The sequence below is a fragment of the Lycium ferocissimum genome, unplaced genomic scaffold, assembly GCF_029784015.1.
Source record: "Lycium ferocissimum isolate CSIRO_LF1 unplaced genomic scaffold, AGI_CSIRO_Lferr_CH_V1 ctg4835, whole genome shotgun sequence".
Taxonomy (NCBI): Eukaryota; Viridiplantae; Streptophyta; class Magnoliopsida; order Solanales; family Solanaceae; genus Lycium; species Lycium ferocissimum.
In genome coordinates this window covers 30,409-55,861 of record NW_026725788.1, presented here as the reverse complement: position 1 = coordinate 55,861, position 25,453 = coordinate 30,409, and the positions used below count along the sequence as shown (strand labels likewise).

Below are 25,453 nucleotides of genomic sequence, written 5' to 3'. Positions count from 1 at the left end.
TCGGAAGATAACCCATTAGTTTTGTCGTTTGAGTAACTTGGTGGAGTGAAGAAGTTTGAAGAACAAGGTAAAAATTCATCTCCTTTAATTATGTTTTGAAGGTTAGTTTGTGTTGTGGTGCATGTAAATGAGTGGAATATATGGTAATATGGAAGTTTGCATGGTAGTGTAAGAGTGCATAGGGCCGTGTGTGTATGTGTGTTGTATGATTATGGTGAGTTAAAAATTATGTTGAATTCTAGTTGTGTTTATGGAGGAATTCACATTGAAAAGGAAGTTGAAATAAAATTGGGTTGGAGTGGGAATATAGTAGTTGGCCGTGTAGTATAGTGTGTGGAACATGGCAATGAATTAATGTTATTTGGTATGTTAGTTGAGTTGTAGTGATCCTTGCATGTAAACGAAGAGAAATGACGTAAGTTTGTATTGAAACGGAATGTAGAAGCTTATGTCGTTTAGTGTAATCTTGTGACATTATGAGAAACGAAGTTGTTAGGTTGCAAATTATGATGGTTGTTGATGAGTTTGAGGAAGGATAATGCGTTATGAATATGTTTGTTGAAAAATGGAAGTTTTGAACGAGTTATGGCTTCGGTGGAAAATTTATGTATTTTGCGAATAATATGTTAAATTATATGAAATGCCTTTAAATGATGTTGGGATGATGTTGGTGAGTGAATGAGTATGGAAATATGGATATTGAATTATAAACGCAAAGTTAGTTGGAAGTTGTCACTTTATGAAAAAGGAAGACTATTTGTGTTAAATTGCGATTCTTGTTGTGGATTAATGTTATTGGTTTGGTTGTTGTTGGTATTTGAGCCGAGTTAAATTCTCGGGGCGTCATATTTATAATGGAGGTGCTTTGCCGAAATTTTGTTAGACAAGAGCTAGCTTAAAATGAATGCTTAAAGCCTTATGGTTAACTTATGGTAAACTTGACCATTTATAGGTTTTGGGCGAAAAGAGAATTGAGTTTTTGGAGAACGTCGAAGGCGCAAAAGGTATGTGAGGCTTACCCCTTCTTTCTTTGGCATGTCTTAGACGTGTAGGCTTGAATTCGCGCCTCGGGGACTTTCCTAATTCTAGAAATCCGAGATTGAAAATGGTTACTATTCATTCAGTAGAATTGAAGTAAATGCTTATGTATAGTTGCAAGAATTGTCCAAGTGCCTAGAAATTGCATGAATAGGATCCGATTACCCTGAAAACCCTCATAAGTAATGCCATGAGACGTATTATACGTAAATCGTGTACGCCGCCTCATTTAACCCAAGGTGGGCCCCTAGTTCCCGAGATTCTTGTTATGTTGACTTAATTGAATTATTTTAAGTAGTATGCAAGTACGATGATTGTTTTGATTGTCCCATTAAATATTACACATTATTTGGATATAGTTGACTCGTAAGAGCGACTCCGAAGTTCGTAACTTTTGTATACAATTTTGATTAGCTCGGAATTTGTTTCTACATTTTCGAAGGACGACAAATGTAATTGTCCGTCGAGTTTTGAAAAGTAATTTGTTTCTTCGATTTGTTTACATGCATATGGTTATCTCACTACTCGCTCGTGCGGACTATTATGACATCTTTCATCGCGTCCCGGCCGGGGCATGTATTCGTGCGGTTCCTCTTGCATTATTCACCGCGCCCTCACTAGAGGGGCCGGGCATGTTATATATGTATATGTACTTATGTATGATGATGATGTGATGATGGGGAGGCGGCCGGACGGCATATGATGATTCCTTTCACCTCGTCCCTCCCTAGAGGGCGGGCACGTTGCATGCATGTACATGATGATTTTACTTACCGCGTCCCTCATTATAGGGCCGGGGCATGTTATGTTTGCATTTGTTCAAGATGATTTCTTTAATTATGATACTCAGTCTATTATGATTTGGGAAAGCACGTTTTATGTTCAAGGTAAGTTTTATGAGATTCGATTATTGTACTACTTTTCCGTCCTCTTTATTCCCGTATAATACAGTTATTGTGCTTACTGCTTTACATACTCAGTACATATTTCGTACTGACCCCCTTTCTTCGGGGGCTGCGTTCATGCCGCGCAGGTGCAGATATACGTTCGGGTGAGCCGCCGGCTTAGGGTCCCTCGTTCGGCTACTTCGAAGAGCTCCCTTGTTCGGAGCCCGATTTTGAGTACGGTCTTTTGACACGTTCATGTATATTTGATCGGGGTACGGCGGGGCCACCGTCCCGTCATATGTTTGTATGTTCCGTTCGTTTATAGGCACGTAGACATAAAGTGTGGGTTATGGTTCCGTCTGTACAGTACGTGTGTGTGATATACGTCTGGGCGGTTATCTACCGCGGCAGCCTTGCCGGCTCGCCTATGTATGTGTTTATATAATATGATGGCCGTGAGTGGCCGCCGGTATTTTACGAGTGCGGGTAAATTTTGGTTGGTAGGAAAAACGGAGGAAACTGCGTCCGGATTTTTCTAAAATATTTGAGTTATTACCTTATTGATTTTCCTGTTAACATATGCGATACTGTGTGTTAGCACGTACGGGTGCCCAGTTCGGGCGCTAGTCGCGGCCCACGGGGTTGGGTCGTGACATAATGGCTCACTCAACAATTCTGGCGCTACACCGAATTTTCCCGCAATCAATGGAGTGACATAGAACAAATTGGACCCCGGATCTATCAACGCATAAATGCTATATGAACCGACTGTCAATGTACCTGTCACAATGTCTGGTGAGGACTCTAAGTCCTGACGACCTGCCAAAGTGTAGATAAGATTCTGAGCACCGCTTGCACCAGAAGCTCTGCCCCTACCTCTGTCTCTACTTGTTGATGATTGAGACCCGTGCCTCAAAGGACTCACTAATATTGATGACCCTGCTATAGAACCTATCGGTTACACTATCCCAGTAGGTCTCCCCTGTGGGCAGTCTCTCATGAAATGATCTAGGCTGCCACAAGTATAACAAGCCCTCGACCCATACTGACATCGCCCATAGTGTGCTCTACCATAATTACCACACTGCTGTGGTAGTGATCTAGCTATCCCGAACCCCTTTGCTGCTGTGACCCGAATGTACGGGAACTCTCACCTGGTCCAGATGGAATATAATACCCTGATCTGTATCCCTGAGACTGAGCTGATGATGGCCTAAATGGCCTACCCTGGTACTGGGGTCTGAAACTCCCCCTGCTATCACCCTGCTGACCAGTAGTCCTAGCCCTCTTATAATGCCCCCTCTCTATCCTCTCAATCGCCTGCTACTGACGTCTATGATCCTGCCAGTTCTGTGCAAATTCCTAGATACGAGCAAGGTCCATATTATCATTCACCGCCACAATGGTACAAACCTTAACATAATCGGGGTGCAAACCCACTATAAAGCTATGAATCCTGGCCCTCAATGAATCAAAGAAAGATGGAGCATATCTAGCCAAGGAATCAAATCAGAGGCAATAATAACGAACGCTGGAGCTACCTTGCTGGACAGTCAAGAACTGATCTACTCTTTCCTCTTGTATCTCCAACGATAAATAATGATCAAGAAAGGCCTACGAAAACTCAAACAATGCACTTGAGGTGCCTCAGCGCCTCTGGCATGCTCCCACCTCTTATACGATAAAACCGCTATATCACGAAGCCTAAAAACTGCTAACTCTGCTGCCTCGATCTCAGCAGCATGCATGACCCTGAAAATAAGCTGAAGCTTATCGATAAAGTTCTGTGGATCCTCATCCCGCCTAACCCCTGAGTGCTCTGGGGGGTCAACTGCTAAGAACTCACGAACCCTCGAACTGTTGGGCCCATCAGTGGTCACTATTCTAGTAGGTGCTCTCGGTTGTCTCTGTGTTGCCATAAGCTAATTCAATAAGTGCACCGTACTCCTAAGATCCTGGTCTGTCGGTGTGGGAGGGGGTACTGGAGTTACTGCCTCCCTCGGGAGCTCCTCGAGCGGTGGAGTTATTGATGGTGGCTGGGGTAGGGTCTCACCCTGGCCCTCAGAATCGGCCTCAGCTGTCTGGTGTGCCCTAGTGTTCCCTTCACCAGCTGCCGTATCACCTCCCCAACTAGCTACAGCATTCCTAGTCACCGGTATAGCTGTGTACAAATATGGAGGGGTAAGTTTAACTCAAATCTCCTATGACTTGAAATCTCTTATGACTTAGCTCTACAACACGATTTAGATCTGAAAGAAAGGCAACCAATTCCTAAATGCCCTGTAGCTTCTTATTTATATGATGTGGTGCACAACACATCTATAAACAAGGCTCTACTAGACACGGCTTGTAGACTCCCTAGGGAAGACTTGCTCTGAACCAAATTTGTCACGCCCTAAATTTGGAGTGGCGTGACCGACACTCGATGCCAAACTAGGCCCGAACGAACCACTCTAAATTTGAAACTCTGGGGGAGTAACCCCCAACTTAAACCGATAAGGCTTACCTGCATACAGATAATACCAACAATCCGGCAAGGCTGCAATTTGGATATATATATATATATATATATATATATATATACTGACTATCCCGTCTGAACTGGACACAGACACACCAAAAATATATATACACAACTGAGGAAGCCGACGAGGCGGCTATGATCATACAAGGTAAATAGTATCCCAATAGACACATACAAGCCGACGGGGCTGTCACACAGACACACTATATACAGGACTCGTCTACAAGCCTCTGGGGAAAGTATGACTATACCATGGAAGGGACAGGGCCCCGTCCCATACAATCTGTAATAAAAAAGGGAGAGACTCCAAAGACCTAGCAACTACGAACAAAAAGAGAGCTCCCCAATCAGCTGATATCAGATCCTGCCTACTGGGGAGGTCTATCAATCTATCGATCTGTACCTGCAGGCATGAATGTAGCATCCCCGACAAAAGGGACGTCAGTACGAAATAATGTACCGAGTATGTAAGGCAAATGATAACTGAAAACAATACAATCTGGAGGCAAAAGGATGCCATGAATATCTCACCTGACCTATCTCATATGAAATGCAATACAATAATATCATATGTCTCACTGACCAAGTGTCTAGGCAATTGTAAAATCTCACTGACCCGTAGGCCAGGCATATCTGTCTCACTGACCAAGTGGCCAGGCTAAAGAAAATGTATGTATATCATGCATGTGCTGAAAGATACCGATACTGTGACATGTCTCTTCTATCTCTCTATGAACTCAAGGACAAAGGGAGCGGATATGGCCCCTCAGAAAGAATAACATAACACTCGAAAACTATGCAATAATATGACAAGATCTACTTTGACAAATCTCTAGTCATAAGGTTCGTTACACTCTTACCATATATGGAATCATGCCAAGAAAAGAAGGAACAGCCTTACCATACCTTTTGGGTCTCCTTATTACTTGATGCTTATCCTCCCAAGCTCGTCAATCTACATTTATGAGAATTCATACTATTGTTAGGCTTATCATCATATGCTTGTCTTAAGCCTTCAAATTAATTCCTTTTAGAATTTGTCAAAATTCGGGTAGCATCTCCTCTATTTATATCCCTAGCCCAAAATCACAATACCAACAACCAATAACAACAACAAAAACACTAACAACCACCAACAACAACACTAATATCAACAACATCATTCTCAATACCAATATGCTCCATAAAATATCCCACACGATATTTACCCAATTTCTCAATCAATTAATTCATTATACGACTATTTAACAGTTCTATCTTCGTAAGTAAATCTAAATTAATATCAATAAGGAGAGATTCATACCTTGTTCTTACTAGAACAACAATATCTTCAATATTCGCCTTGAATCCAAGCCAAGATCCACTGCAATACAATACTATAATCACAACTATACGCTACCCGAGCCTCGACTAATACTCACTTTACTCAAAATCACTCCAATCCCTTAATTTTTATGACACACACACCCCTATATATGTGCTGAGCTTTTTGGGGAATTATTTTGGTGAAAAATGAGGGTCTTGGCCTTTATATAGTGTGTTGAAGTCGGTAGAAATCAAACTTAAAAATTGCTCTGTGCGTTCGCGCAGAGTTGCTCAGTGCTCCTATGCGCGTTCATGCCACTCCCAAGCGCGTTCGCGCAGGGTTAACCCCTATTCTAGCAGTCCATCTTGAAATGCTTATAATGTTTGATTCGGATGTCGGATCGACGCACGGTTTGTTGAGTTGGAAACTAGACTTCTTGAACTTCAATTTATACTTTTGGTTCACTTCAAAACTCTTGATATACTAGGAGATATTCCTTTCTCAATTTAGGCCAAAATTATTGTAGAGTTTGCCCATCCGAAAGTTCCAACAAACGTTTTCCTTAATTCACTTAGTTCTCCAATAAGGTATTACATGAACTTAAACCCTCATATGTTCTTATAATCTCATTGTGATTTGAAGGTTTAAAAAGACTTGACACTAGCCAAGTTTGTTGTCGGTATGTCTTTATCCGATGGTTTCCTATGGACGTGGTTGGTAAATTGCGTAGAGACCTCAGATAGATCAATGATTCTTTCTGGAAAGAGTGAGTCATAGTTTTAGGTTATGGTTTGTATGTTCATGTGTTTCTAAGAAATCGCATCCGAAAAATGGCTTTAGCAAGTGCGGAAAAAAAAGGGTTAGCGAAAATCTGAATATCTTCCCGGTTCAGAATGGGCTATAATTGTGACCATGTTTCAAAGGATTGCAGTGGTGTGGGAAAGTGTTGGTGGGGCCTATTGATCGCGTTCAGAGTTGCAGTTTTATCAATCAGAGAATTTAAGCAAAAGCAATTCATTTATTCAAGCATCAGTTGAGAGGGAATTCAAATACGGAGATATGAGAATTGGAGCTTGAGCTAAGTTTGGAGAGTTGTGCCTGGTAAGTGCGTGAGCAAGCTTTTCTGAAAGTTACACCTATGTAGGCTGTCATGCGATTTGGGAAGGAGGGCAAGTGAGCCCGAGGTGTTTTGGCCTGTTTGAGACTACCTGTTGTATTGATCCTATGTTTTATAAGTTAGTTTTCACAAAACCAGTCCGGTGTTCATCCAGTCTTCCATGGTTTTGTACTAAAGAAGTATCATGCCGATGGTACTTATATTTTTCATAGGGACTCGGTATTGCTTGATGAGAATTTGACTTACGAAGGGGAGCCTATTGTGATTTTAGATAGGCAGGATCGAAAGTTGAGGTCTAAGGAGATAGCTTCTGTGAAGGTGCAATGGTAGCATCGTCCTATTGAGGAGGCCACTTGGGATACTGAGTCCGACATGCGTAGCCAATATCCTCTGTTGTTTGCCGATTCGGTACTTTTTCGTTCTTTTCCCTCCATTTAATTGGTATTTGATGTAACGATCCGTTCAGTTGTTATAGTCTTTTTGGTACTTTTGACCATTCCCCAAGCTTGTTTAGCTCACCTGTGGCCCGAAGGGACCGTTGACATGCTTCCTGAGGTGTTTGGATAAGATTTGGGTGACTTTTTGGGAAATTTGGGCTTAAAGCGAAAAAGAGTTGACCTAAAGTTGACTTTTAGGTAAACAAACCTTTTTTGGGAATTCATCAATTTTGAGAGGTTCGGATAGTCTTTTAGAACTTGTGTGTATATCGGTTCGGTTCCCAATACACTCAGGTTAATTTAGGGACTTGGGTTGGGAAGTTGGATTTTAGGTATCGGGGCTTGACTCGGTCAATGAGACCCCGATGAGAATTCTGAGGCCACAAGTGTGCTCGTAGCGTATTTTGATGTATGTCTACATATATGGTTTGTGAGCAGATGGTTTGGGGTGATAGTCGAAATTTCGGGGTGAATTGCAAACTTAAGTTTAAGATTCTGGTGTCTGCTATGGCGACGCTATTACTGCTATGGCGGCACCGCAGGCCGCAAAAGCGGCGTAGTGAGAATCTGGGTAGATCGCCATAGCGGTCCGAGAAACCGCCATAGCAGGACCGTCGTAGCGGTCCTGATCCCGCAGAAGCGGTGATGACTGAATCTGTGACTTAAAAGTGATTAAAACCCCCACCTCTTGTCATTATTTCATATCTTTAGGCTTGGGAGGCGATTTTTAAAGGGTTTTGGCTATTTCTTCACAAAGGTAACTTCCTTGGTCTTAGAATCCTCCATTTACTTCTATTAATCCGTAATCTAAGGCTAGAATCCCTAGAATCAAGAGGAATCAATTTGGGTTTTTCATGAAAGTTCATAAAAATGGTTTAGACCCTCTAAGTTGTTTATGTTGATGAAATTGGTTGGGTTATTATAGAATTTGATATATCTAAAGTTGTTAATCATGAATCTTCCATTATAAGTGATAAATTCTTGAATAGGAAAGTTAGAGTTTATACCCGAAATTGGGGGTTTCACCTAAAATCCGAATTTGAGTATTTCATGAGTTAATCTAGCTTCTAATTGATGGGAATTGAACACCTAGAATTTTAATTTCATGTTGATACCTATAGATTATTTATTCCATCTTTCCAGTTCATAAACCCCATTCCATAAGTTGGGATTTGGGTCTTGAATAGAAGTAAGGTTTGAATGATGTTTCTTCTTGATTCTAATTTCATGATTTAGATATGTTTTGACTTCCATTATCTCGAGGCTCAAAGGAAGGGGAAGACTAAGGTTTGATTTTGGAGACTTTGCTGTTTGGCTCTCCAAGTAGGTTATGGTTTACCTTATGGTGAGACTTCTATTAGCGAAGCGTGTGTTTAGATGATATTGTTGGAGAATGCATGTAAGCCTTCGGGTGTGAAGTTGGGTTGGATATTGTCTTAGGTTAGGCCTTGTTGTATGATTTGGGGGCTAATAACCCCGTCGTGTTGTTGATTTATCTTGATCTATTTACTTGTTGGATCATTGCCACGTTAAGACGTTGGGTATTTGTGATAAGGGATATATCCTGGCTATGATATTGCGGTATTTTACTTGATTGATACTTAGATGAGAGTGGTGATTCCATTGTGGCTTATTGTGTAGCCTTACTATTGATATTACTTGTGTGCCATCTGTGGTACTGTTTGGATTAAATTATTTTTTGATATTACATTGCATCGTATTCATACTCATTTCCATAATACATTGATATATGCATGGTTATGGTACTGATGATGATAAGTGAGAGAGTGTAGCCTTCGAGGTCTTTGCCGGAGATCATAAAAGAGAGATGAGTGTACATTGCTCGAGGTTTCTTGCCGGGAATGAATGACTGACAATGCCCGAGTTTCTTGTCGGGATCGAGAGAGTGCTCTTGATCCGAGGTCATTTTTCGGAGTGAGAGGTACATGGACTTCCTGGGTTCCCCATGGGTCCTGATGTCCGGGACATGTTGTACAAAAGTGCATATGCATTGCATTCATCATACATACATTATTGCATTGCATTATACTTTTTGGTTTCTGGTGATATGTTGTGATACTATCGTGATATACTCTTTTGGATTGATTAGATGAGACTTGGCATAGTTTGGCTTAGATGCTATAACTTAGGGGATGACTTGTTATGAGATGATTGTTATGTATTGGTTTAGATTGATTATACTGAGACTTGACATAGTTGGGTTTAGATGCTATAACATTGGTGATGACTTGTTCTATGGATATGGATTTGTGTTGACTTGTGCTTGTTGGTTTATGTGTTTATCTTGTTTTTTGTCTTTATATACGTTAGCTATTCTTAGTCGGCCTATGATACCTACCAGTACTTGTTGTTTGTACTGACCTGCACTTGCTGTATTCTTTTATGAATGCAGAGTACTAGGTGGGATCGACTTCTACTCCTTGTGGCTGATACTCGAGGATTGCTGATTCTTTCATGCTGAGCATGAGGATGTTTGTTGCCCGAAGACTCTTCCTTCTATTATGACTTTGTTTCCATTCGGAAACATCATGTTTGAGATAATTTATGTATTACTGTTATTCAGACTTATAGTATTTAGTTAGATGCTCTTGTATGACCAGATCAGATACTAGGGTGTATTTCATCTACTTCCGCATTTTCTTATATTATTATCGTGAGTCTTACATTATTCTATCTTCTTCTGCTTTATTTACGCTTTTTTTTATTGTTGGGATAAGTGTTCGCTTATCGAGGTGGGAAAGGTAGGTGCCTGCGCGACTTAGTGAAAATGGGTCGTGACAACAAGTCACATTCTCTTCAAGGAATGGACTGTAATCATGTATACATGCTTCATAAATTTTCTTATAAGCCCATCATCTTAATCATATTCATAGACCCACCTCAACATAACTTTGAAATTGTACTCCTTTCTTTTGATGGAGGATTTATAAATTTTTATCAAATTAGGTCGCATAACAACGGCGTGCACAATAACCTTTCATACAATATTGATCACAAAAATTACCTTCACCTTTAGAAGGACCATCTTGAGAACCCATAATGATCTTTCTCTTATATTACCACAATGATGATTAACAATATTTTGTCCTTTCCCACGTTCATTCGTTTAACCACTTGTTTTAATTTCGACTTATTATGCATTGCTACCACATTCCCTTACAGAATGGAGCATATCAAGTGGGACAGGCTTCACAATTTTTCATCAAATAAACATTATTTTGCCATAGTCATCATTATATCATCAATATAGTGCGTTAGGACTTGAATCCAATATTTACCCATATAAAGGCGTGTTAGGCCATTATATGATGGGACTTGAACCCAACATCTTATATTATCATCATAGTGCATCAGGACAGAAACCTAATGTCTTACCCTCTTCGTGCAACCGAACTTGAATCCACCATCTTATCCTCAACCAATGGCATCAATAGGCCAAGCCGAAATTCATTCTCAAGCCATTAAAAATTTATAATTCCGTAATTATAGGCACAAATAAAATTAGTCACAATATCACTTTAAATCGCTTAGAGTTCGATCAAGAGGATATCAAATTTTATTATCCAGCTATATTCCTTCACTTTGGTCAAGGTTATAAAATAAACTGTCAAAGTAGAAATATCGCTACAACGAGAAGTCCGATAGATCTGCACAAATATGTTACCAGGAGAGTCCATTAGATCTGCACAAGTATGTTTAGTAACAAAGAACAAATATATAAAAGAAAGCCAAAGGAGGATATCTGAGGCTTATTCATATACTTTTCGCTCGCTGACTATAAGATTACATTATATATTCAATAACCATAAGTGGTTCCTTGCCTGAAAACTGATAACTTTTGTTTCATTTTACATATAATATGTCAACTTATTCCTTTTAAGAGATAATTCTAAATTAAGAGAATTTATATTATCAACAAAAAGAGTAAATAAATTGATCAAAAAAATTTTTTTTTTTTTTTTTTGGTCTTCTTCTGTTCCAGACACGAACTTGCTTAGAATTCACTATGGTTAATCCAAGCCAATCTTTTACTAATACATGCTATAAAATCACCAAATAATAGCTATCATAATTTATGCTAATAATGAGAGCAAAGAAATGGTAGGGAACGAGTGAACTTTACCAGAATTTCCTCTCTTGCAAGGCTAAGAAATATTCCGATCGATGGGGTCTTGGCATTACTTAAATATCTATCATACCTTGAATATGAACAGTGGAGAATTACCCATTCAAACTTTCTCCTAATTCGATTTCATGTGCAGTATTACTGTTAAACACTGTTAGTGTCATGATCTAAACAATAGTTAAATGGACATGTAAAGACAATAGTAGATTTCAAAATTTGCTACTTTGGGAGCAAATTTCTGAGTTTGTTACTTCGAGAGTAGATTTCTAAATTTACTACTTCGGGAGTAAATCATAGAATATTTAGAATACTTTATTTTTTCAATTATTTAATCTCTTCTGAAGATGAGTCGTTGTAACTTCACAACCAAATGCACGTCCGTGGTCATAAGCTTTACTACAAGTTATCACATTCACTTCAGGGAATGAATCAATATTTGTATCATTTATCAAAAGTTCTCAACTTCTCATTCTTCAGGAATGAGACATATCTAGACATGCCTTAAGCATATCAAATAGTAATAGCTTAAAATCTATTTCAAGATATTGCTACTTCGGGTGCAAATCGACACATGCATATAATTAATGTAGAGAATTTTTATTTAACGTCAGAGGCATCACCACTATCAGTGACCACATATTTAAACAATATAAGATTAAAAAAATTGACAAAGAAAGGTATTTATCCAAAAATGTAAACAAACTTAATAACATACACTCTGAACCGTTCTCCTTTCAAGTACCAAGAAGATTCATCCTTTTGTTTATTTTTTCACTATAGCCACTTTAATCTAAAATAATAAATTTTATACATCAATTATGGATAGAAAAGATGCATACCTTTATCTCTAGTAAGGCAACGAGTGGTACATTCAAAGTTCCCGAGTATGGTAGTACTATTTGGACTAAATTTCAATAAAAGATTAGAGACTCGTGTTGATAACGTGTTATAAAATAATAAAACTAGAAGATTATTGTGGAGAAGAGAGGAGAATTCTTTATTTCTCTCGAGGGATGCTATTACAATGAAGGAGAACTCCTCTATTTATAGTGGAAAACTGACTTGATCCCAAAGCTACAAAGCCTAATTTCTCTCTTAGAGATAGTCATAATAAATGATATTTATCTATAACATAATAGACCTCCATAACATGTGTTAAAGACTGCGCATCCACTAAACAATGTATGGAGGGACCTGGTTGTGTACCGGTTCCCTCATGCAGTAAAGTATGTAAAGGATGTTATCGTGGAAACTCCTTGCTCTAGGGATTAAAAACCACGACCTACCCTAGTAGGAATTCAACTCCACTACACGAGCAACTATCGATCCTAACCTATTGCAAACTAGGAATTAACTCTCATAATCCCTCACCCCTACAATAGTTGCAACCTAGGAACTAACTCTCATAATCCCTCCACCCTTACAAGGAAACTAATACACCTAGACTAACTCAAGCCTAGTGTACCACTCAAAGTTCTTGTGAAGACACTCTTCCAACAAGAAACCTTTGAGAATTCAACTAATACAACTAAGCTAACCCTAACCTAGTGTACCACTCAAGAGCTTGTGGGAGAAACCTTGAGAATTTAGAACACCTACAAGCAGCTTCCTTTCATTGAAGAGTAGGTTTACAGTTTAAGCACAAGTAAACAAAGACTCACAACAACCTAAAGAACATAGATAATATCTTGTGTTTGGATCAGGTTCTTCGGCTTGTCAATGACTTTGTTCTTAAGAGCACTTGAGAAACTTGTGTCGACAGACTCTGCACGATTTAGATTAGGTTTTTCAAGTCTACCAAATATGTTGCTATCATGCTGTATATATAGTAGGAGCATGTGGGGTGAAAAGAGACCACTCTTCAATTTTGACCTAAAGCATGGGCCAACTCACAGTTGTACTTGTGTGCAGCAAGTTGCTCCAATTTACAACTATCTCTACCGACAGTGCAAGGTGTACAGAGTAGATTACAAACCAGGTCTCTATCTGGTTCTGAAATAGTTTGACAATCATCAAAACACGAATGCACTTGAAACTATCAATTTACACCTTTTTGATGATGACAAACTCATAGACTATGTTCCCCCTGAGAACCAGCTTCTAACTTGTTCCCCCCTGTGAAACAGACCATTATTGTCAAGGCACCTGCAACATGTTAGAAACAAAATACCATTTTCAACTGGAAGACAAAGATTGCAACAATATCATCACATATCAATCTTCTAATTCTTCCCCCTTGATTTCTCTGAATCACAGTCTTCCCTCTTAAATCATAGTCACAGCATCACATCAGCACATATCTTCCCCTTTTGGCATCATCAAAAAGGAAATAGAACACAGCCAATAAGAGGTACGAGCAATAGCGCGCGCGAGAAAAAAATAATAGCCCAAAAATGGATAGTTGTTTGAATAGTGCAAACATATGTTAAATAAACTACTATTGTGTCAGTTAGAAAGAGAAAAGTCAGATATGGGAGAGGAGGACAGGGACTGAAGGAAAATGCTAGGGATTGATTAATGAGGATGATCCAGATCGTGAAGAATTTTGTAAATTTTCTCAATGTGTGCACCCTGATCTTGGAGCAGTTGGTTCCTAAGATTCTCCACCTTAGCTTTCAACTGATCCTTCAGAAGAGCGATCTCAGCCTTCAGCTGCTGAATTTCTGCATTAGCTTCCCTTAGTGTTTCGATTAGGATAGGAATGGTGGAATCCACTCCTTTAGCCACACACTCACAATCTTTCAGAGTAGCTCTGGAGATCAAATTCTCTTCTGTTCCTAAGGTAGCTTTTTCGGTTCTTACATTGATATGCCCAAGCACCTTTGTTCCCCCTATGGTCACTGCATTGATCATATGTTTGATCATGATAGCGGGCAGATTGATTGGTTCAATGGCTGATAGGGCTTCCATGAGTACCAGATGTGCCAAAGTGACACTGTCATTCCCTTCAACTCTCGATATGAGTACTTTGTCCACAAATTCAAAAATCAGCTGGTAGGTAGGGATATACGCATGTCGTCTCTTTCTTGCTCTATCTCAATTACTTGATTCATCTCATCCTTCTCAGTAACTAGAACGTTATATGCATCAATTAAAACGCTTGATAGAGATATCCGTTTCTTTTAAGAGTAACCTTTCAAGTTTTTCTTTAAGTCAAGAAGGTTTCTCCCTTTATCCTCATTAGTCGTGTTAGAATTAGCCATGAGCGCACTTATTGACCCATTTTCAGTTGCTTCATCTTCATTTACAGGAACATGAGCACCATCACAAATATTGTCCCAGTTCTGAGTCCTCAGCCATAATGAAGTTATGTATCCTATCCTTCTACACCCATAATAATTTTCGTTGAATCTGGGTGGTCTGGTGAATGATTGACCTTCTTCCAAGTTTGGTGGGGCAGTCATTTCACAGATTCTTTCTAGGTGTTAACCTTTTATAAAGCACCTGCTCTTATACCACTTGTTAAATACTGTGCGTCTACCAACAAGTGTATGGAGGGACCTGGTTGTGTACTAGTTCCCTTATGCAGTGCAATATGTAAAGGACACAGGATGTTACCGTGGAAAACTCCTTGATCAAGGGATTAAAAATCATGACCTACCCCGGTAGTATTTCAACTTCACTACACAAGCAACTTCCAATTACAACATATTGCAAACTAGGAATTAACTCCCATAATCCCTCACCCTTACAATAGGTGCAACCTAGGAATAACTCCCATAATCCCTAACCCTTACAATAGTTGCAACCTAGGAACTAACTCTCATAGTCCCTCCACCCTTATAATACACCGATTGTAAGCACATCCACTTGACTAACTCTAGCCAAGAAAACTAATACACCTAGACTAACTCAAGCCTAGTATACCACTCAATGTTCTTGTGAAGACAGTCTTCCAACAAGCAACCTTTGAGAATTCAACGAATACAACTAAGCTAACTCTAGCCTAGTGTACTACTCAAAAACTTCTAGAAGCATCCTTAAGAATTTAGAACACCTACAAGCAGCTTCCTTTCATGGAAGAGTAGGTTTATAGTTTAAGCACAAGCCAACAAAGACTCACAATAACCTAAATAACATAGATAATATCTTGTGTCTAGATCAAGTTCTTCGGCTTGTCGATGACTTTGTTCTTAAGAGCACTTGAGAAACTTGTGTCGACAGATTCTGCACGATTTAGATTAGGTTTTTCAAGTCCACCAAATATGTTTCCATCACGTTGTATATATAGTGGGAGCGTGTGGGGTGAAAAGAGACCACTCTTCAATTTTGACATAAAGCATGGGCCAACTCACAGATGTACTTGTGTGCAGCACGTGGCTTGGCTTTACAGCTATCTCTACCGACAGTGCAAGGTGCACAGAGAGCAAATTACAAACCATATCTCTATCTTGTTCTAAAACAGTTTGATAATCATCAAAACACGAATACACGTGAAACTATCAACATGATATTTATCTATAACAAAATCTAATATTTTCATAGAATTATACAACCTCTTATTTGATTTTCACCCCCAACTTTGCTTTAAAAATCAAACTCTATTTTACCCTTGACATTTTCAATCCTCCATCTATGTAATACCTTTTTATATTATATAAAATTTATTTTCTTAATCTAGGTATTTATATATTTTTATTTAAATTCATATTATAAGTAGAATATTCCTTTTATGAATTTATCACAAAATCTAATGTCACTTTTTATGATTGGTATTTAATATTACATGCATGGGTCTCTCTCTCTCTCTCTCTCTCTCAAACACACACACAGAGGCGGATGGAGCACTATAACTAGGGGTTCAATTTAACCCCAAACTTCCGACGTGGGGTATAAATTTATGTGTAAAAATTTACTAAAATTACAATAAATAGTAGATATGAACACATAACTTTAGAAATATAATGGTTTCAATGCTAAAAATTTAAAAGGTTGAACCCCTATAATTTAAATGCAAGATCCGTCTCTGCACACACGCACACACATATTACCTATTATTTTTACACACACACACATACATATATATACACATTTATATATGTGTGTGTGTATATTTAAGTTTCACTTCTCTCTTATTCTCTATTGTCACTTGTAACGACTCTTTTGGCCGTTACTGTAATTTTAACCTTGTTGCCTTTTTTTGAGCTTCTTTAGCTTATACTAGACTTGCGGGGATGGGTGGGACGATTTTCGAGGTCATCGGATCAATATTAGATGGATTTTTGTGATAATAAGCCTTTGAGTGAAAAATGTTTGACCTAAAGTTGACTTTTGTGTAAATGGACCTTTTTTGGAAATTCGTCGATTCCGAGAGGTCTGGATGGTCGTTTGTGACCTGTGGGTATATTCGGTTTCGTTCCCAATGAATTAGAGTGTGTTTTGGGACTTGGTTTGGAAAGTTGGTTTTGGGGTATTGGGTTGACTTGGTCAACGAGACCCTTGTTGGGAAATCCGAGGCCACAGGTGAGTTCGTAGCCCTTTTTATATGGGATTGCATGTTTGTATTGTATCTTTGGGGCCTCGGGTGATATTCAGATTTTGGGTTGAGACTTGTGGAGTGATGGCAAAACCTTATGTCTTGTGTACCGCCATAGTGACACCAGGACTGCTGCAAAGGGTGTCGCCGTGGCGATGGCCCTGTAGCTATAGCGGCTTAGTGAGATTGTGAGTGACCGCCGAGGTGGTCCTTTCACCGTTGCAGCGATTCCGCCGTAGCGGATTGCAGACCGCTGTAACGGTAGACGGGGACTTAAATGACTGAAATCCTTTTTCAAACCCTACCACTCCTCATTTATTACTCTCGGTTCTAGTGCTACTTTGGGAGAAAAACAAAATATTCTAAGGCAATTCTTCATTGGGGTAAGTTCATCTAACCCTATTCTTCATTTATGATTCATAATCCACCTTAGAAACTCCCTAATTCATGCTAGAATCTTCTTGCAACATTAGGATTAAATAAGGTCCTTGGGGATTCTTTCTTAAATGAACTTTAGGTTATCAAACCTTGATTTGTTGATGGAATAAGCTTATATTAGTAGGGAATTTATGGGTAATAAATTTATAAACATGATTCCTTAATTATAAGTAACCAATTCAAGAATTTTAGAATTAGGGTTCATACCCATATTTGGGGTTTCTCTTAGAATATGATTTTAGCTTAATATTGAGTTGTTTTGGGAATTGTTTAGTGGGTTTTGATCACTTAGACTTGAATTACATGTTTTACTTTCGAGAATTTCTCGTTTTGCCCTTGTGGGCCTGTTTCCCCAAATCTCATAGGCTTAAGTTGACCAAATTAGAAGCCTAGCATTATGGCTACCGTTCTTCATGATTTCTAATCTAGATTACGGTTATGCCCCATACCTCAGAGAAGTACTGGTTAAATTTAAATGTAAGCATGTCGAGCTATGGTTAGGTAAAACAACTTTGGATAGTGAGGAACGAAGCATTATTAAGTATGTTGTTTAAGTAAAGGATGAATTATGATCTTGTAAGTCGTAACCGGGAAGGAAAACCTTGGAACCGAAGGACATGACCATTATCAAGTATGATTAATGATAAATATCATGTATGGAGAGTTTCGGAAGATTCCGAGATCAAGCAAATCGAAGAAAATAAGTTTGACGAAAATTTGAAAAAAGTTGGCAGGATTTTGGGCAGATTTTTAGCCAACTTTGGAGGGGTATATCTCCTAGTATATTAGGAGTTTTAAGGTTTTACAAAATCCTTAAATGAAGTTCATCGAGTCTAGTTTCCAATGCAACAAACTGCTCAACGATACGACATGGGAGTAGAGAATTATGGATGTTGCAAGTTAGGCTGACAGAGCAGAAACGCATGCTATAGTAACGACATGTTTCTAAAGGGGGGAAGGAAGTTACACCCCGTACCTTGGAAAAGCACTTGTTGAATTTGAATATAAGCATGTCAAGCTATGGCTAGGTAAAACAACTTTGGATTGTGAGGAACGAAGCATTATTAAGTATATTGTTTAAGTAAAGGATGAATTATGATCTTGTAAGTCGTAACCGGGAAGGACAACCTTGGAACCAAAGGACATGACCATTATCAAGTATGATTAATGATAAATATCATGTATGGAGAGTTTCGGAAGATTCTGGGGTCAAGCGAATCAAAGAAAATAAGTTTGACGAAAATTTGGAAAAAGTTGGCAGGATTTTGGGCAGATTTTTAGTCAACTTTGAAGGGGTATATCTCCTAGTATATTAGGAGTTTTTAAGGTGTTTCAAAAGCCTAAAATGAATTTCGTCGAGTCTAGTTTCCAACGCAACAAACCGCTCGACGATACGACATGGGAGTAGAGAATTATGGATGTTGCAAGTTAGGCTGACAGAGCAGAAATGCGTGCTACAGTATCTTTCTACAGTACTTGCTACAGTGATGCTACAGTGACCCGACCCGAATTTAATCCTTATAAAAAGGGGTAAAACCCCATTTTTTTCACCAAAAATCAGATTATAGAGCTCAGCATATATAGGGTCATTTTTGTCATAAAAAGTTGAGAGAATTGAGTGATTTTACCTAATCAAGGCTCGGGTGGTGCATAGTTGTGACTATAGCATCGTTTTGCGGTGGAATTTGGCGTGGATTCAAGGAAAACATCGGAGTTATCATCGTTTTAATAAGAATAAGGTATGAATCTTTCCTTATTATCGTTGTTTTAGGTTTATCTTCAAAGATAGAACGATTAAATGAGCGTATAGTTAATTTGTCGGTGGAGAAATCGGATAAAAATCATATGAGATGTCTTGTGGAGTATTTTGATATTGATGATGATATGGTTGATGTTAGTATTGTTGTTGTTATTGTTGCTTGTTGGATTGTGATTTCGAGCTAGGATATAAACAGGGGAGATGCTGCCCAAATTTCGGCAACTCTAGAAAGATTTATTTGAAGGATTAAGACAAGCGTATAAAAGTGAGTCTAACAATAGTATAAATTTTCTTGAATATAGATTTACGATCCTGGGAGGACAAGCGTTGAGTAGTTAAAGTTAAGGCGACCAAAAAGGTATGTTAAGGCTCGTCCCTATCTTTCAAAGGCATGATTCCTATGTTATGATTCCATAAATGTTTCCATAACCTCCTTATTTTCAAAAGCTATAAGTTCATGATTTTTAAAGCTTCTCATGATGTTAAAGATGAGATGTTTTCGATGACGAACATGATGATGATGATTTTAAATTCTAGAAATTCCAAAGCTTATGATTTTAATGCTATACGTGATTATTGAGCCTATTTCATGATTTTCTCAATTTTGTTCATTGTTGTTGGTCTCACCTTATGTTACTTGTTCCTTCAAGGTGAGATATAGCGATAATGATCATTCCATAATATAAATCAGAGGTTACCGACCTTACGTCACTCCGATAGAGAAGTAACTTTTAATTAGGCTCTCGTGCATGTTATATGTATTTATATATGTGTAATTTGGATACTTACCGAGCCTTAACGGTTGGACAAGACCGCACCTTAATGGCCGGACAAGATACTACATATATTTCACCGCGCCTTAACGGCCGAACAAGATACCCCATATATGTATATATGGAAAAGTCCTTTTTTATAAGCTAAGGATGCACGACTTCAGAGGCACAGGTTGATCTCTTTTATATTACTTATACTTTCATTATGTTATTTTCCATGTTCGGTATCTCTTACTATGTTACTATTCATGCCTTACATTCTGAATACACTATTTGTACTGATGTCCCTTCTTGTGGACGCTGCATTTATGCCCGCAGGTTACGTAGTCATTCGGATGAGCCAGACCAATAGGACCTCCTCAGCCGCAGTCAGTGCGCTCCACTTGATCCGGAGCTATAGTTTTTGGTATGCTATTTATGATGTGTACATATGTAGGTATGACAGGGCCTTGTCCTGTCTTTCTATAGCTAGACTCCATTGAGGTCTGTAGACAGTTGTATATAGTGGGAATATCATGTAGCTTTGTGGTCTCCTATTTTTTGTACAGTGCATGTAGTGGCCATATTGGACTGTGTTGTCATCCGTTGCACGTATGCCTATATATACATATCCATGTGTATAAAGTATGAGTTTTTCGAGACAGAGTTGATTGAATAAGTTTTGCAATAGATGCTATCGCTTAGATATGAGTTAGAAATAGGCCACCAGGTTATTCAGCATATGGCAAGTACGAGTTTAGGGGTGCTTGGTCAGCAGTGATCGGGCACTTGTCACGGTCCATGGGTTTAGGTCGTAACAAAAGTGGTATCAGAGCAGTTCGTCCTAAGGATTGTCTACAGACCATGTCCGGTAGAATCCTGTTTATGGGTGTGAAGCCAGCCACACTTATAAATAGGCGGCTGCAGGATATTTAGGAATCATTGACCTTTCCTTCTATCTTAGATCGTGCGATTGAGCCAGAGTCTAGGAAAGATTATTTCTGACCCTCTTTTCCTGTAGGTAAGCACAGATTGATAAAGATGAAGAGATCAGCGTCAGACAGTGGGGGTGCTAAGAAGATCCCTATAGTAGATTCAGGACCACGGGCTCTGGGACTAAGCAGGAGGAGCCTTAGCTATTCCATCGAGACTGATCCCTCTGAGGACCCCGCGACGATTCCCCCAGAATTTTTGACTTCTAGAGAGGAGGATCCATCGGAGGACAGCTATGACACGGACCCGTCTGAGGGTTCATATGGGCCGTCAGAGGAGGAGATTTTCGAGACTGTACTAGAGTTGACTCCCCCAGCTACTCCTATGGCAGAGCACTATGTCAGGCCAACTACGCCTGAGAGTGTTACTGTCACACCCTGGATCCGATAGGGTGTGATGGGCACCCGACCCTTACCTAGGGCCGAGCGAACCCGCAGACTTTCGTACCGCACATAGTCATACTGGGCCCACAGGACACGTCAAAATGCAGAAGGAAATTTTTTTTTTTGAAACACAAACATACTCTTCGTCTTTTTCAAATCAAATAAAATTTGCAACCACAACCAAATCTATAAACACATGAAATTCATAACACAATGCGTACTGAAACATCGGCTTACATAGCCGCTTACAAACGGACATCTCATACACACGACAACGTTCGCAAAGCCTCTAACATAACTCCGAATACCATACAAAGCATTCGACTCGGCGAAGACTCCGAGGATGGAGCTCGCCAATCCGGTCGAACACCTTCCGCTAACATCATCGCTCATACGTGGGTACCGCGCGGCATGAAACGCGGCCCCCCGAAAGTGGGGGTCGGTACGGAATATGTGCCGAGTATGTAAGCAGAAAATACAAAAGATGAAATAAAGTGTACCAAACGCGAGCATACTAGTCCAAGTACCAACGTACTTACACCTGACATCCAAGTCATACATACACAAATCATACACCCATACCGCGGCCGGGAACCCAGCGGTAATATCACATACATGCATACCCACATATACCGCGGCCAGGAACCCAGCGGTTAATATCGCAAATATATAAATATACCGCGGCCAGGAACCCAGCGGTTAATATCACAAATATACACAGCTACACTTACATACATACCGCGGTCAAGAATCCGGCGGTCATGTCACGACCCGCGGTCAAGTATCCGGCGGACGATATCACACGTACGCATGCGCGGCCAAGTATCCGGCGGTCATGGCACGGCCCGCGGTCAAGTATCCGGCGGACAATATCACACATACCGGCCCGAGGACTCGGCGAAAGAGGTAATAACAATACACACGACGAGAATCGTAAGCGACCATACGTATATAATTTCTTTTATTACAAACTCAACGAACAACCAAGGCACACCATTCCTTCAAAGCCAAGACAATAGTTAAATCAGGCTCTTTTCCAAACATTATTCGAAAACATATCAAACTGAACTTTAGAGATCATAATCACGTGTCAAGGCCACATGCGTATGAGTAAATAAATAATTAAGTTGCCTTCCAAATTCGGTGACCAAGTATATTTACTAACGTCGGCAAGTGCGAAGCAAGTTTCGGGTTTATCGGAATTAGTATACAATGGTTACAATCTTAAAATAGTTCTTATGTGTCAAAATGTATTATCAAACTCAATGAGGTAGTTAAAATAACTATTTTATAGTAATCGGGGCGATAGCCAAAAGTTCTTTTTCAAAATCACACAAATATACCAAACGGAGCGACATAGGAAGATCTGCGAACGCGTGGGCCCCACCTCGATCAAATTGAGGCGGCGGACCCCAAACTATGGTCATTAGGCCTGGCGAGGTCATAGACAAGGATCCAAGGCCCTCCAATATCATTTAGGCGAACTACGGGTGTTTGAGCAAATATTTCAACAAAACAGGACATTTCCAATTCAATTCTACTGAATGAAAAAGGGTCAAAATGAAGCTCGGATTCCGAGGAGTAGAGTCGTCCTCAAAGCTCGAATCTCAGCCTAACATACTTAGGACATGCCAAGAGAAGGAAAGGGCAAGCTTTACATACCTTTTCCGCTTCTTAAGCTTCTCCAAATTCGAATCCCGTTTTCTCCAAAATCTACAAATGGTCATGTTTACCAATTGTGAGTTATAGCTTCCAAGAGTTCAACTTAAATTCATGTTTGTCTACCGAAATTTCGGCAGCATTTCCCCTATACATATAGCATCCCCGAGAATCTAACTCGGCAAATTGTAATCAACAACAATCCCGGGAATGCAACCCGGCCAAACCAACAATCATGACAACAATATCAATACTCAACTCACAACATGTTCAAGACATTCTAACCCAAATCTTCCAATTGCCATAAGAACTCCAACAATACATTTATTTCTTTCAAACTCATAAATTATGTCAACAATCCGCATGCTAACGATCATCATTCTCATGCACACAAGAATTTATTTTAAAATCATATTGCTCTCCAAAACAGCCCGCAACATTTCCGACTTCCATTTGAGTCGTCAAACCTTCATTTTCACCACATAATCTACAACAATCAACAACCAAAATACTATATAAAATGAGTTCATTATATTTTTCTAAAATCAGCCCCTACACGGCCCAAGTTCCAAGCTACATAATTCCATGAATTCCGTTCATTTTTACATGCCAAACATATGCAACCATCCATAACAACATCAACCAACACTAAATGAATTTAGTTCTACACGTTTATACTACACTACATATATTCGGCTACAACATAATACACCAAAATCTCATGAATTCCATTCATCTCCACACTCTACAACACACAAACCATGCATAGTATATGAAAGAGGAGATGGAATCCTTACCTTTCCTCCAACTTCTTTACTTGTCCCAAATGCGAAAACGATGAAACCAACGGTTTATCTTCCGAGATAATTATACCACGTCGAAGAGCGTCTTGAACTTAATAAGAATACAAGAGAATTACAATTTTTGGGCCAAGATTGAAGGCTAGGAATTTTTTCTCTTTCCTTTTCTCTTCTCTTTCTCTTGTCGTTTTCCTCTCTTCTTTTTTTTTTTCTTTGAATTTTTACGGAAAGTTTTGGAACTACTTTTTGCTGAAAAAAAATAAGGTTCCGTCCCTTTTAAAAACTGCCAACGTCGGGTACGTAGCTACGATCTGTAGCGATGCTGTAGCGGTACCGCGGGATTACTGTTCCTGCGTCGATAGTTCAGTTTGTAACGTCTATAATTCTCTACTCCGATGTCCTATCAATGAACGGTTTGTTGCATTACAAACTAGACTCGACGAACTTCATTTTAGGCTTTTAAAACACCTTAAAACTCCACATATACTATGAGATATGCGCCTCCATAGTTGACTTAAAAATTCGCCCAAAGATTTTCCAAATTTTCGTCGAACCTATTTTCTTCAATTTACTCGATCTCGAAATATTCCAACGCACAAAATGCGGGATATAACAGTTACTGATTATTCTAGCCCATTATCTTGGCCGTCAGTAAACCAGGAGCTGCCCGAATATCCGTATCCTTCGGACTCAGATAAGAGAGATGAGGAGGGCCAGACTAGCAGATGGCGGGAGGACAATAAAGAGGACACTTCACTTTATAGCCCTTCAGACCAAGCTCAGGACAGGTCGACTACAGGTATATGAGTTCTTTATTGAAATTTCGTATGTGTGTGCAATTATTGCAGGATATCATTAATAGGTGACAAATAGGAGTTTTAGAGGAACAGATAACCAAAGTACTTTTGGATAACCGCGACTAAGATGTTTTTGGCCACTACTAGGAATCTTAAATTCAGGAATAGAAGACAGTCGTGTGCTGATCGATGGTTATTATTAAGAGTTCCGAAAGCTAAACCAACATTTGCTCGGTCAGAAAAGTAAGGGATCTTTCCAATTCGGAGGGAGATGCTTTACATGAATTTTATTGGGATCCGTTAGAACTTCAACTTGTTCTAGGTCATGCGATAGAGGTCACGTAGCAGAGTGGATGCGATCGTACTAGCACTAACGCATCGGATCCCATTAGGACTCCAAAGTTAAGCGTGCTGGGGTGGGAGTAATACTAGGATGGGTGACCCCCTGGGAAGTGTGCTAAGAGCCTACACATTCGGACATAAGAGAAGGATGCGGGACTAGAATAGCTTGAGGGAAATTAGAAGCGTGTGAAATTCGCGGTTGGAAACTCTAGATGATTGTGAGAGATAAGGCGGACCGGCTTGATAAAGAGTGAGAAGACATATTACAGCTACATAACTAGGACGAGTTTAAAATAGTATTGGGCATAATTTGTAAGTAAGGTGTTAGGAGAGATAAATGTGCAATCATACTGACACGATTACCTTGGAACGGGAAAGCCTTCCTAAAAGATGATTTAGCAATAGAACGGACCATAAAAATAGCAAGTGGAGAAGAGTGTGTCACACCCTAACCTGATAGGGTGTGATGGGCACCCAACCCTTACTTAGGGCCAAGCGAACCCGCTGACTCTCGTGATACTCATAATCACACTGGGCCCTCAAAAAGTGGCGAAAGTACACAATGAAAGTTTTTCAGAAAACAAACATGTTTTTCATC

At 39.5% G+C, this 25,453-nt stretch overlaps 1 pseudogene; it reads left to right on the top strand.

The window, feature by feature from the left end:
- The first annotated feature begins 24,864 nt into the window (after positions 1–24,864).
- On the top strand, positions 24,865–24,983 carry LOC132044566 (5S ribosomal RNA; annotated as a pseudogene).
- The last annotated feature ends 470 nt before the right edge of the window (positions 24,984–25,453 follow it).